Genomic DNA, 12,665 nt, shown 5'->3' with positions numbered 1-12,665 from the left:
AAAAACAAAAAAGTCTGGTTTGGGGACATTCATGCTATAGAGTGTTTAGCAAAAAGCTTGGAAAACATTTCTCTGAGGCCCACCCAAATGGAGCCCATGGACTGAAGTGAGAGAAGCTTGCAGTATTCTGTAGTAATATAATATACCCAGAAAGGACATCCTGTCAAAATTCTTGTGTGCCTATGTGTATCAGCAAAAGGCAATATAATCTGACATGCGGGCTAGCCTTTGAAGCAGGCAGTTGTTTGTCTGGTATGTATGAAGAGAGGGACATGTGTTTGAGTCTTAGGGTTTTTTCTGTCTCTTGGAGTTCTCTATTAAAATGCAAATATTTCACGAGGGGTGGAACCTTAAATACTTAACACCATAGTTACCCCATATCAGGGATTAGCAGTGTAATAGGAATCTGGAACATGTGCAGAACATATCAGCTTTCTAAGATGGCATCCCCACGTGGAGGCACAAGGCAGCTGCTTCCTATAATGAAGGAAGTACATGTATGGACTTTCTGTAACTGGTTCCTATTGACTAGCCATGTGGTTGAGAGGAGCAATTTATCCATTGACTAAACAGCCTGAAATATGTCAGTGTTTTCAAAGGGGCCTGGGTCAGCTCTGACTATCTCCTTCATGCATTCACATCTTGGGAAGAGATATGACTCCTTCATTCATTTGTGGTGTCTATGAATGTCCATGGTGTCCATTCAGTAAGCGTGTTCAAAATAATAATGGCAACAAAAGAATTATGTTATTGCTATTTAAGAAGGATTTTCCTTTCCACTGCTTAAAACACATTTCTAGTTTTAAAAGGAGGCCTAACAGATATTCTGTCTTAAAGCAAATTCTAGCACAATGACCTCTCCAGGAGCACCCATATTAATGAGTTCACAGATCCATTGACATGCTGAAGCATAATAACATACCTAGAAATATGAAATCTTGCCAAGTCAAAATAATGACCTTCACTCCACAGAACATATTATGAGATATTTTGGTCCAGAAATTAGTTTGTATTTAGTGTAGTACCATTTTGTTTTGCTATGCATGATAAAAAAGAAAAGAAAATCCTATTCCATCCAGCCATTACCCTGACTAGTCTGTCCTTTCCATTGAACTTCTCTCATGTTTATTCCTTTCAGAATCCTTCTACATCTCCACCTACTTCCTCCTTTAAGGTCCAGCTTGAGAGTCTACCTTCATCATGAAGCCCTCTCTGACTTCCCCATCCCCTCCCAGACTTGCTCCTTCCTGTGATCTCTCCTCTCTTCCTGTTTGGTTTCTAGTCTATCCTTCACTCAGCTGCCAAAGTGGTCTTCCTAAATCTTTGGTCAGACCATGTCACTTCTGCTTAATAAACTCCTGGTTCCCTAATACCTCCAGGTTATATTCTTTATGTGTTTTAAAACTTTTCCAAACCTGGCCCCTTCCTACCCTTCTATAGTGTTTTTACACTTAATTCCTCTCCAAGTATTCTATGATCCATTGACACTGGCTTCTTTGTTGTTCCTCACACAAAACTCTCCATCTCCTTTGCACAGGCTGTTCCTCATACCTCGACTCTTCTCCCTTCTCACCTCTACCTCCTAGCTTCCTTAAAATCTCAGCCTGAATCCCACGTTCTGCAAAAGGCCCGCACTTTTACCACCACCACCACTAGCGCTTTACCTCTGGGATTACCTTCCATTTGTACTGTATATACCTTAGATGTGCATAGTTAATAGTTGTTTGTAGGTTTTCTCTCCCCACTCCCCCCATTTGAATGCACACTGAGGGCAAGATGCCTTGTCTTTGACTTTCTTTAACAAATCCTTGTTGACTGATTTCTTACATGCACTAATCTTATTCTAACAGTTATTTTCACATCTTGTCCCCTTCCCACAAATACCCCCTTTACAATCATAAGCTCCTCAAGGCTAGGGACTATGTGCTTTTTCATCTATGTATCCCTAGGACCCATCACATTGTTAATTTGAAGGGGTACCTCTTAGTTGCTCTGAGTTTCCACCCCTCTCCGTAGGCATCAAAGGCACTAGTCATCCACTGTATCCTGGGCCACCACCAGTCATTTTGACTTTTGTCCTGATGTCGGACTTCGGTGACTCAGGAAGAGAGAATAAAGCTGATGACTTTTTGCAACTCTACCTCACTGAACTCTAGTTCAGGCCCAAGTCAAGATATCACACTTGATGTCACTGGTCCCCTTCAAAAATGAAGGATGAAAAACAGCAACAACCTAGACTATTCTTTTACCATTTGTTAAATTTCAACTTCTCCATCCTTCTAAAATCGTAGAGTTAAAGGTTAACATCTCCATGAAGCCTTCTCTGAATAGGCAAAGATGACAGGAAAAACACCACCACGGTATCATTTTTTTACATAATAAGGAAGCGCATAATATATCCATATGGATAGCTATGTAAATTTCTCCATCATCATCATTATTATTCTCCATATTTAATTATTATACCATGAGATTCTCTTTGCCTTTTGCCAGTACCTTCTCCCTTTGCCTTCCTACCTTTAGATCATTTTATAGGCCCTTTAAGGGAGCATGTTGGAATGGATAGAAACTTATGTGCTGGCGTATCCATCCCACCCTCTATGTGCTGAAGCTGGTGTTCACATTACCTCTAGTGGGATAACTATGGACAAGTCATTTAACATCTTAGTCCGAGGCAACTCCTCATGATCAGTCTCTAAGTTGGCAGAGGCTGGTTCTTAGATACTTGATGGGTATCTTTAGCATCTCCTCTAATCAATAAGCATGGGCAAAAGATAAAAACAACCAATCTTGTGAATTTTTACTTATAAATATGAGTCACAAACTATCCATTTACATTGTTTGGTGGTGAGGGAGGCTGAAATTATTGTCTAAAATGAGGAGGGTTTTTTTAATTAAGTGGGAATTATCAACACTATCACTAAATGCAAACATCCAAGAAAGGAGAATTCTTTAGATTTGTTTTTATTTTGTTTTTTTTTCTTTCCTGTTAGTTTGTAAACTCTCAGAGTACAGGAAATACACTAGATGTTCAGTACCTTTCTCTCCCTCCATAGCACCTCCAATAAGATGCCAGGTACAAATGGAAGCTTAGTAAATAGGCACAGATAAAATTTGAAACTAAGGCAATGTTGTATATTGACAGGTCACAGTGTCATGCAGTGTCTAAGTGAGATGATATTTCATAGAGGTGTTACATAGGAAATTACCTCAATTGTGTACAGAAGCTTTAGGTGTTAAGAGCAGAAAAGTACTCTAGGACAAACAACATGTTAATGGTTGAGCACTGGCCTGGTAGTGAAAAGACCAGATTTTAAGTGTGAGCTCTGTCACTTCCTGGCTATGAAACTCTGAGCTTCTCAGTCCTTCATCAACAAAAATTAGAATTGGAGTTGGTCCCTGTGATGGCAAGCAAAGTGGGACTTTTTGTTGTCTTTTGTTTTGGAGTGCTTCTCAGCACTAAGGCAATCAAGTGCCTTTGATCGAGTCTTGCCTTTTGTAGGAAGGCTCACACTCTTTTGCTAGTTAGGTCATGAGAGGTATGAAATCCTCTAGAGGCATGAAATGCTTGAGATATATAAAGCCCTTGAGAGGCGTGAACCCCTCGAGAAGTGTGAAGCACTCTGACTCTGAAGAAGTATATGAATACCGTGTGGTTAGCATTTTGTTTGGGGCTCACTCATTGGAAGAATGTTGGTGTGGAGACTCTGGGCAGCCATTGAGGAACCCCTGGCTTTGAAAACCAAGATGTTGGTGCTTCTCTCTCAAGTAATTATGTATGTATAGCTTTGGTCAGACAGCTAGAAGTCTATCTGTTGATTTGTGTTATTTGCTTTGTTTATATTTTCTCTGTTTGTAATTTCTGTTTGTATTTGCTCTGAAGTTCAGGGTGCTGACTTTTTCCCCCATGAACTAAGTGAATGACACATGTATGTTTAACTAAAGTGAGATTGCAAACCCCTTAAAGTTGCTTTCCTTAGAAAAGCAGATCAAAGGCTAGCAGCCCTCCTGTGTGCTGGTGTTACTGACCTTACACCCCCACAGTAGCAGCAAGTAGCATTGTTGTTACAATCCCTTTCTCTTTTTAGGAATAGCGTGGAATGATTCTAGATGCACAATTGGGATGTATATGATCAGAAATAGTTTATATTTATACACTCAAATTCACATCTGGAAAACTAGGAAGCAAGGCCAAAGGAATGCAAACTATTTAGCTTGCTAATAATCAGGAGAGGAGGTGGCACATTGTATCACTGGGCTGGGATGTCAGGAAGACCTGCCTGAATTCAAATTTGGCCTCCCTTACTATGGGACACTGGGCAAGTCATTAACCTTTGGCTGCCTCAGTTTCTTCAGTTGTAAAATGGAGATAATAATACCACTTTTCTTCCAGGGTTTTATGAAGATCAAATGAGATAATATTTATAAAGTGCTTGGCAGTGCCTGGCCCATAGTACACACTTAATAAATGACTCCTCTAAGGACAGAAAAAGAAAATTAATTTAGATCACAGGCTTTTGAATTTTCTTATTAAAGAATTATAAGTAAAATGTAAATTGTTGAACTAGAGGCAATTTTTCATTTAGTCTTTGTATCTCCAACACCTAACCCACAGTAGGTACTTAATAAATTTGTATTGAAAAAAACGAGTGACTAACTGAATTGGTAAATATCTAATCATATTTATATAGTGTGGTTTGTTTATAGTGGAAGGAATACTTCACTAAGGCAGATAGTGGACTGAGTTTCCTGGACTTTTTCAAGGATAGCTGTTCTTCTCTCTTGTGACTTTGTGTGAAGTCTGAGCAAAAGGAATGCAGAAGATTAGGTGACCTCTTGGAAGTATCTTAGAGTACTGTCATTAATTAAATTTTAATCCCAAACCTTGGTTCAAGAAGTCCTCTCAAAATTACCATAGGCAGCCTTTAAAAGGAGATTCCTTACTCAATATAAGTCCTGATTAGATTAACCCAGGCTTTCTCCCTCCTTTGCTCGCTCCTTCAGTCCCCCAGCCCTCCCCAAACTCATCAGAACAGTAAAGCTAAGGCTGGCAGCGATCATCCCAACCAGGACTTGTACTAACTGGCCAGGCCAAAGTGTGTGAAAGCTACATCGGAGAAGTAGCAAGAGCAGCAGAAGAGTGAGCTTATCTGGTTTTATTCAGAGTCCAGAAAAGCCTTTGGAACCTGAAATGTTTGGGAGAAACCTTTCAAGCAAATGAAAGGTCTCTCTCCCCCAGTCCTCCGTGGAGTCATGAACGCTGTCACGGGCCTGTCAGATAAAAGTTAATTGTGCCTCTTGTTGAGTGATCCTTCTGCTCGGCTTTTAAGAAACTTGCAGATTCCATTTCAGAGGGTGAAGGGCAAGTTGAAATTCTCTCCAGATGTCAAGGTTTTGTGGCTTGGGGGAAGGGCCCTATTCTCAGCTCTGTCCTTACTCTGCAAAAGAGGGGATGGAGACAACAAGAAACAACCCCCCACTCCCAGAAGCAGAGGATCTAAATTAAAAACCTTTGTGCACCGAGAAAGTGGCTGAAAGGGAACGGAGGATAATCAGTTGTTACTGGCACATTTGTAAGCTCTGAAAGATCCTGACTTTCAGCTCTTTGCAAACGGCCACAGTCATCCTGCTTCACACTGGGATTTTATGGGGATAATGAGCCCTTTATTAAAACAAAATATCTGCAACTTCCATTAGGGTTCACGCAGCAAGAGGCATTCCATAGACTGTCTGTCCGTGCACAACAGGGAGGAGGCCCTCGGCTTGGCAAAATAAACGAGGCCTTCTTCAAACCCTCTCCAGGCCTTCTGGCCTGTTCCATAAACCCACTGAGAGAGGGGCTGGTGGCTGGGTGGCTTTTATTCCAAACAGCCTGCTTAAAATGATAAGGGGCTTCGACAGCTGCCAAACATATCTGGGGACCATTCACCCAAGGGCATCAATTGACAATTTTTGGATGCTAGCCTAATCATTGGTACTGAAAAGATTGTCAAGAACCAAGTTAATAGAGGAAGAAGAGGAAGAAAATGTCTTGTAAATAAAACTGAAGCAAATTACTAGTAGTTTTCCATCCTTGATTAATTGCTTGAGCCCTTTTGCTGGGAGAATGCTTAGAATCTATTGTACAGCCTCTGGTGGGAAGATTACCTACATAGGGGGATGGATCTCCAAACATTAAATCAGGAGTGGGGAACCTCCAGGTCCTCAGGTGGGGCCCTTTGATTGAATCCAAGCTTCACAGAACAAATCCCCTTAATAAAAGGCTTTATTCTGTAAAACTTGGACTCCATTAAAAGGCTGCACCCAAGGACCTAGAAGGCTACATGTGCCCTTGAGGCTGAGGGTTCCCCACCTCTGCACTAAATGCTACTTTACCATGACACTAGTGCATTTCTTGCAATGCCACAAAGGACAAATATTAAGAAGTATATAGGAAGTTATTTGTGTGATGAATTCCATCACTGTAATAAAATGATACTATTTGGGGATTCAGAGAAACACTCACTGCTTTGCAATGTAGACCAGGCAACAGCAATGGACCAATGCTTTGTTTCTTCTCTGGTCACTTATTTGATGATTCTGTTCATGGAATAATCCATTCATTTGGGGATCTTTGAGCCTGTAGCAAACTGAGGGTTAGTGGCCCACAGACGTTAAAAAAATGAAATAAACCTAAATCAGAAGCAAAATAAATCGATGTCGGAATGATCAAATCAAGAGTCTTTCATGTTGAAAAAAAATCAAGGGAATACCTAATAGGGTAGAAGTGATTGAAGGATGTATTTTCTTTCAAAGATTTTAATATAAATGAATAACCATTAACAAAGGCAAGCAACTAAATAAACATTTCCCAATAAGAGATAAAGTAGAACTGAACAAATTAACAGACTACAAACTAATAAGAACTCTATTTGTTCTATGTCCCTTGCCAAATCAATTGGGGATTTTAGTTCCTCTGGCTGTTTTCTTTGTTTTATATGGAGCCTTAGTCTTCATTTTATATGTAATTTTAATCTTTCTCATTGGTCAGACTAGATTTCCTTATATTCACATTTAATTTTTTTAATAATACATTAATCTTCTGCTAAGTAAGTGTGATATAGTAGATAGAGTGCCAGCCTTGAGGTCAGGAAGCCTTGAGCTCAAATTCTGCATCTGATGATGTACTAGGTGGGTGAGCATAGGCAAATGACTTAACCTCTAAGTACCCAGGAAATGACTGCACAGTAGTGGATACACATCAGTAGTTTCTTATATCTGAAATCAGAGGCTTGGGGCCAAGCCTGCCTCCAACTCCCTTCCTCCCCCCCCCAATTCTCTGTACAAAGGTTTTCTCTCAAGGCTAGAATGCACTCCCTTTTCATCTCTTCATCAGGTATCCCTAACTCTCACTATACAAAACATAGCCTTCCCCTACACAGAACTCCCCAGCTGTCAGGGCCGTAGATTCTGAAAATTATTTTGTATATACTTTGCATCTATTTCTCTATATGTTAGTTTTCTCCTTATCTTTCCATGGATCAGGCCTTCACCCCACTTCTGGGTCATCTCCACACATTGTCTCAGCTTGTACTTCATCCCCATCTACCAGTTCCCCTTTATGGGTCATCTTCCCCTATCAAAGTGTGAGCTCACAGATCTCAAGGGCTGTCTTGTTTGCTTGATTTAGTATCCCCAGTGCTTAGAACTATGCCTGGCCCATAGTAAGGGTTTAATACGAGCTTCTCTCTCCTCTCCCTCTCTCTCTTCTCTCTTCTCCTCTCCTCTCTCTCTCTCTCACTCTCTGTCTCTCTCTCTCTCTCTCTCTCTCTCTCTCTCTCTCTCTCTCTCTCTCTCTCTCTCTCCCTCTCTCTCTCTCTCTCCCTCCCTCCCTCCCTCACATAAGCCACCTGAGAACAGGAAAAGTTTCATATTTCTCAGTATGTCCTCGGATGCTAACATAATGTCTTTTACATAGTAGGTGCTTAAAAATGTTTGTTGAATTAAATTACATTTTTCTAAAATCATTTTTCTTTTCTTAAAATTATAGAGATATTTCTTTTTGCTGTATGAAATCCTTTTATCTGTACATAATGAAATCCACAAATTTTGTTTTTAATAATTTCTTCCATTTGTTTGATCTGTAATAATTTTCCTTCTCTTCAATGTTGGGCCAAATACATAATTCCTTTTACAGCTTTTTATTAGAGTTTATTTTGCTTTACAATTGTTTGGTTTGTCTTTTTTTCAACCATCCTTCTGGTAGACAACTTAGATTTTCTTATTATTTGTTTTTAACCCAAATGTAACAAAACTGCTCTAAACAATGTTCATATGGCACATACCCACAAGTATACATTATATATATATGTATATACACACACATATATAATACACACATACTATATATACAGATATATACACACATATATACATACACATATGTATGTATGTGTATATATATATATATACATATATATATATATATACATATATATATATGTATGTATGCATAGGCACACATTTTACTTGGACTTACTTTGCAGATATAGGCACTTCATTTTGTGGATCACCTTGCTCCTGCTCTCTAAGTTCTTCTCAGTCCTCTCTACTGACAAGTAATTCAAAGGGGTTTATCTTCAAATTTGATTTTTAAATTTATGTTTTCCAATTTTTTGAGACCTCCGAGCTGTGATATATCCTGGGATCATAGGATCTTAGGTTTAGGCCAAAGGGGAATAGATATAAGGTTGAGAATATGAGTTTCTTAGCTGGTGTTTGGTAGGATTTGGAGTAGAAAAATAAGTATTCCACATGGATATACAGATATGAGAAGATGACAAAATAATCTAAAAAGAAAGAGGATGGCAGCATAACATGAGTAACCAGACTATAGGTGGTGGGAGTGAAGTATAAATACAGAGAGGGACAAACAAGCAACAGATTGGGGATAGGTGCCAGGCTTGGTTGTGCATCAACAACTAAGCAGGTAGAAGTGACTTGTGAAGTAAAAAACCGAGGGTAAAAAACTGAGCCAGAAATCGAAATGGCTAACTAAATTTGGGCAAATGTAAATATCAGTCTGCAGAAAACCAGATAGGCTGACGAGAAAGAGGAATTGCCAACTAAAGGGTAAGATCAAGGGTGGAAAACCTGGGGCCTTGAGGCCACATGTGGCCCTCTAGGTCCTCAAGTGTAGCCCTCTGAATGAATCCATGCTTCACAAAACAAAATCCCCTGAATAAAAGGATTTGTTCTGTAAAACTTGGACTCAGTCAAAAAGCTGAACTTGAGGACCTAGAAGGCCACATATAGTTTCAAAGCCTCAAGGTCCCCACCCCTGGGTGAAATAAATCAGATTGGTCCAAAGCCCAGGCAGATGGTCAAGAATCATAGGAACCCAAGGGGCAGGGCAAAATAAGGAGGAGAACAAATACAAGGCCCCAGTTCCAAGGGCACCTTGACGCTGAATGAATTTGTTTCAACCAGAAGATTTTTTTAACATTTATTTATTTAACATACTTAGTTTTCAGCATCGGTTTTCACAAGAGTTTGAATTACAAATTTTCTCCCCATTTCTACCCTCCCCCCCCACTCCAAGATGGCGTATATTCTCATTGCCCTGTTCCCCAGTCAGCCCTACCTCCTGTCCCCCCACTCCCCTCCCATCCCCTTTTCCCTTCCTTTCTTGTAGGGCAAGCTAAATTTCTACTCCCCATTGCCTGTGTATCTTATTTTCTAGTTGCATGCAAAAACTTCTTTTTGTTGTTTTTGAATGTCTGTTTTTAAAAACTTTGAGTTCTAAATTCTCCTCCCCTCCTCCCTTCCCACCCACCCTCCCTAAGAAGTCAAGCAATTCAACATAGGCCACATGTGTATCATTATATATAACCCTTCCACAATACTCATGTTGTGAAAGACTAACTATATTTTGCTTCTTCCCAACCCATCCCCCTTTATTGAATTTTCTCCCTTGACCCTGTCCCCTTTCTAAAGTGTTTGTTTTTGATTACCTCCACCCCCATCTGCCCTCCCTCCATCATCCTCCCCTTTTTTTTAATCTTCTTCCCTCTTCTTTCCTGTGGGGTAAGATACCCAATTGGGTATGTATGGTATTCCCTCCTCAGGCCAAATCTGATGAGAGAAAGATTCACTCATTCCCCCCTCACATGCCTTCTCCCCTCCTCCCACAGAACTGCTTCCTCTTGCCACCTTTATGCGAGATAATCCACTCCATTCTATCTCTCCCTCTCTCCCTCTCTCAATATGTTCCTCTCTCATCCCTTAATTTGATTTTATTTCTTTTAGATATCTTCCCTTCATCTTCAACTCACCCTGTGTCTGCTCTCTCTCTCTCTCTCTCTCTCTCTCTCTCTCTCTCTCTCTCTATATATATATATATATATATATATGTACACAGATATATACATACATACACATTCACATATATATATATATATATATATATATATATATATATATATATATATATATATATATATATATATATGCATATTCCCTTCAGCTACCCTAATACTGAGGTCTCATGAATCACACATGTCATCTTTCCATGTAGGAATGTAAACAAAACAGTTCAACTTTAGTAAGTCCCTTGAAATTTCTTTTTCTTGTTCTTTTTCTTGATTACCTTTTCATGCTTCTCTTGATTCTTGTGTTTGAAAGTCAAATTTTCTATTCAGTTCTGGTCTTTTCACTGAGAAAGCTTGAAAGTTCACTATTTTATTAAAAATCCATATTTTGCCTTGGAGCATGATACTCAGTTTTGCTGGGTAGGTGATTCTAGGTTTTAATCCTAGCTCCATTGACCTCCGGAATATTGTATTCCAAGCCCTTCGATCTCTTAATATAGAAGCTGCTAGATCTTGGATTATTCTGATTATGTTTCCACAATACTCAAATTGTTTCTTTCTGGTTGCTTGCAATATTTTCTCCTTGATCTGGGAGCTCTGGAATTTGGCGACAATATTCCTAGGAGATTTCTTTTTGGGATCTATTTGAGGAGGCGATCGGCGGATTCTTTCAATTTCTATTTTGCCCTGGGGCTCTAGAATATCAGGGTAGTCTCCTTGATAATTTCTTGAAAGATGATATCTAGGCTCTTTTTTTGATCATGGCTTTCAGGTAGTCCAATAATTTTTAAATTATCTCTCCTGCATCTATTTTCCAGGTCAGTGGTTTTTCCAATGAGATATTTCACATTGTCTTCCATTTTTTCATTCCTTTGGTTCTGTTTTATAATATCTTGATTTCTCATAAAGTCACTAGCTTCCACTTGCTCCAATCTAATTTTTAAAGTAGTATTTTCTTCAGTGGTCTTTTGGACCTCCTTTTCCATTTGGCTAACTCTGCCTTTCAAGGCATTCTTCTCCTCATTTGCTTTTTGGAGCTCTTTTGCCATTTGAGTTAGTCTATTTTTTTTAAATAAATTTCTTTATTTATTTTTAGTTTACCACTCACGGTTCTACATAGTTTTGAGTTCCAGTTTTTCTCCCCTTCCTCCCCCCTCCCTCCCCAAGACGGCATGAAGTCTCATATAACTGTCATGTATAACTTCGCATTGAATTAATTTATGCACTAGTCAAGTCGTGGAGAAGAATTTTGACCAATGGAATGAATCATGAGAAAGAAGAAACGAGTTAGTCTATTTTTTAAGGTGTTGTTTTCTTCAGTGTATGTATTTTTCAGTATTTTTTGGGGTCTTCTTTAGCAAGTCATTGACTAGTTTTTCATGGTTTTCTCGCATCCTTCTCATTTCTCTTCCCAATTTTTCCTCTACTTCCCTAACTTGCTTTTCCAAATACTTTTTGAGCTCTTCCACAGCCTGGGACCAGTTCTTGTTTTTCTTGGAGGTTTCTGTTGTAGGCTCTTTGACTTTGTTGACTTCTTCTGGCTGTATGTTTTGGTCTTCTTTGTCACCAAAGAAAGAATGCAAAGTCTGAGACTGAATCTGGGTGCGTTTTCGCTGCCTGGCCATATTCCCAACCTACTAACTTGACCCTTGAGTTTTTCAGCAGGGTATGACTGCTTGTAGACTGCAGAGTTCTATGTTCCACGTTTAGGGGGGATGTGCCAGCTCTGCCACACCAGCACTACTCCTTCCCCAAGAACCCCCAACCTGGACTGGGCTTAGATCTTCAGCAAGCTGTGCACTCCTGCTCTGATCCGCCACTTAATTCCTCCCACCAGGTGGGCCTGGGGCCGGAAGCAGCAGCAGCTGTAGCTGCCCCACCTCCTCTGCCCCCGGGGCTGGTAGCCAAACCGCGAACTCCTTCCACTCCCACAGCTTTTCCCACTAACCTTCTCTGCAGTCTTTGGTGTTTGTGGGTTGAGAAGTCCGGTAACTGCCGCAGCTCACTGATTCAGGGTGGTAGGGCACATTCCGCCCGGCTCCTGGTCTGGTGGCCCGTGCCACTCACACCGGGCTCTGCTCTGCTGCCCTCCCGGCTCCCAGCTCTGTGTGGGATAGACCTCATCCAGAGACCATCCAGGCTGTCCTGGGCTGGAGCCCTGCTTCCCTCTGCTGTTTTGTGGGTTCTGCCGTTCTAGAATTGGTTCAGAGCCATTTTTTATAGGTTTTTGGAGGGACTCGGCAGGGAGGTCATGCTAGTCCCTGTGTTCCAGCCGCCATCTTGGCTCCACCCCTCAACCAGAAGATTTTTTAAATA

Source organism: Trichosurus vulpecula, chromosome 1 (genome assembly GCF_011100635.1).
Source record: "Trichosurus vulpecula isolate mTriVul1 chromosome 1, mTriVul1.pri, whole genome shotgun sequence".
Taxonomy (NCBI): domain Eukaryota; kingdom Metazoa; phylum Chordata; class Mammalia; order Diprotodontia; family Phalangeridae; genus Trichosurus; species Trichosurus vulpecula.
The sequence above is the reverse complement of the archived record's forward strand: the minus strand, read 5'-3'. Positions refer to the sequence as shown.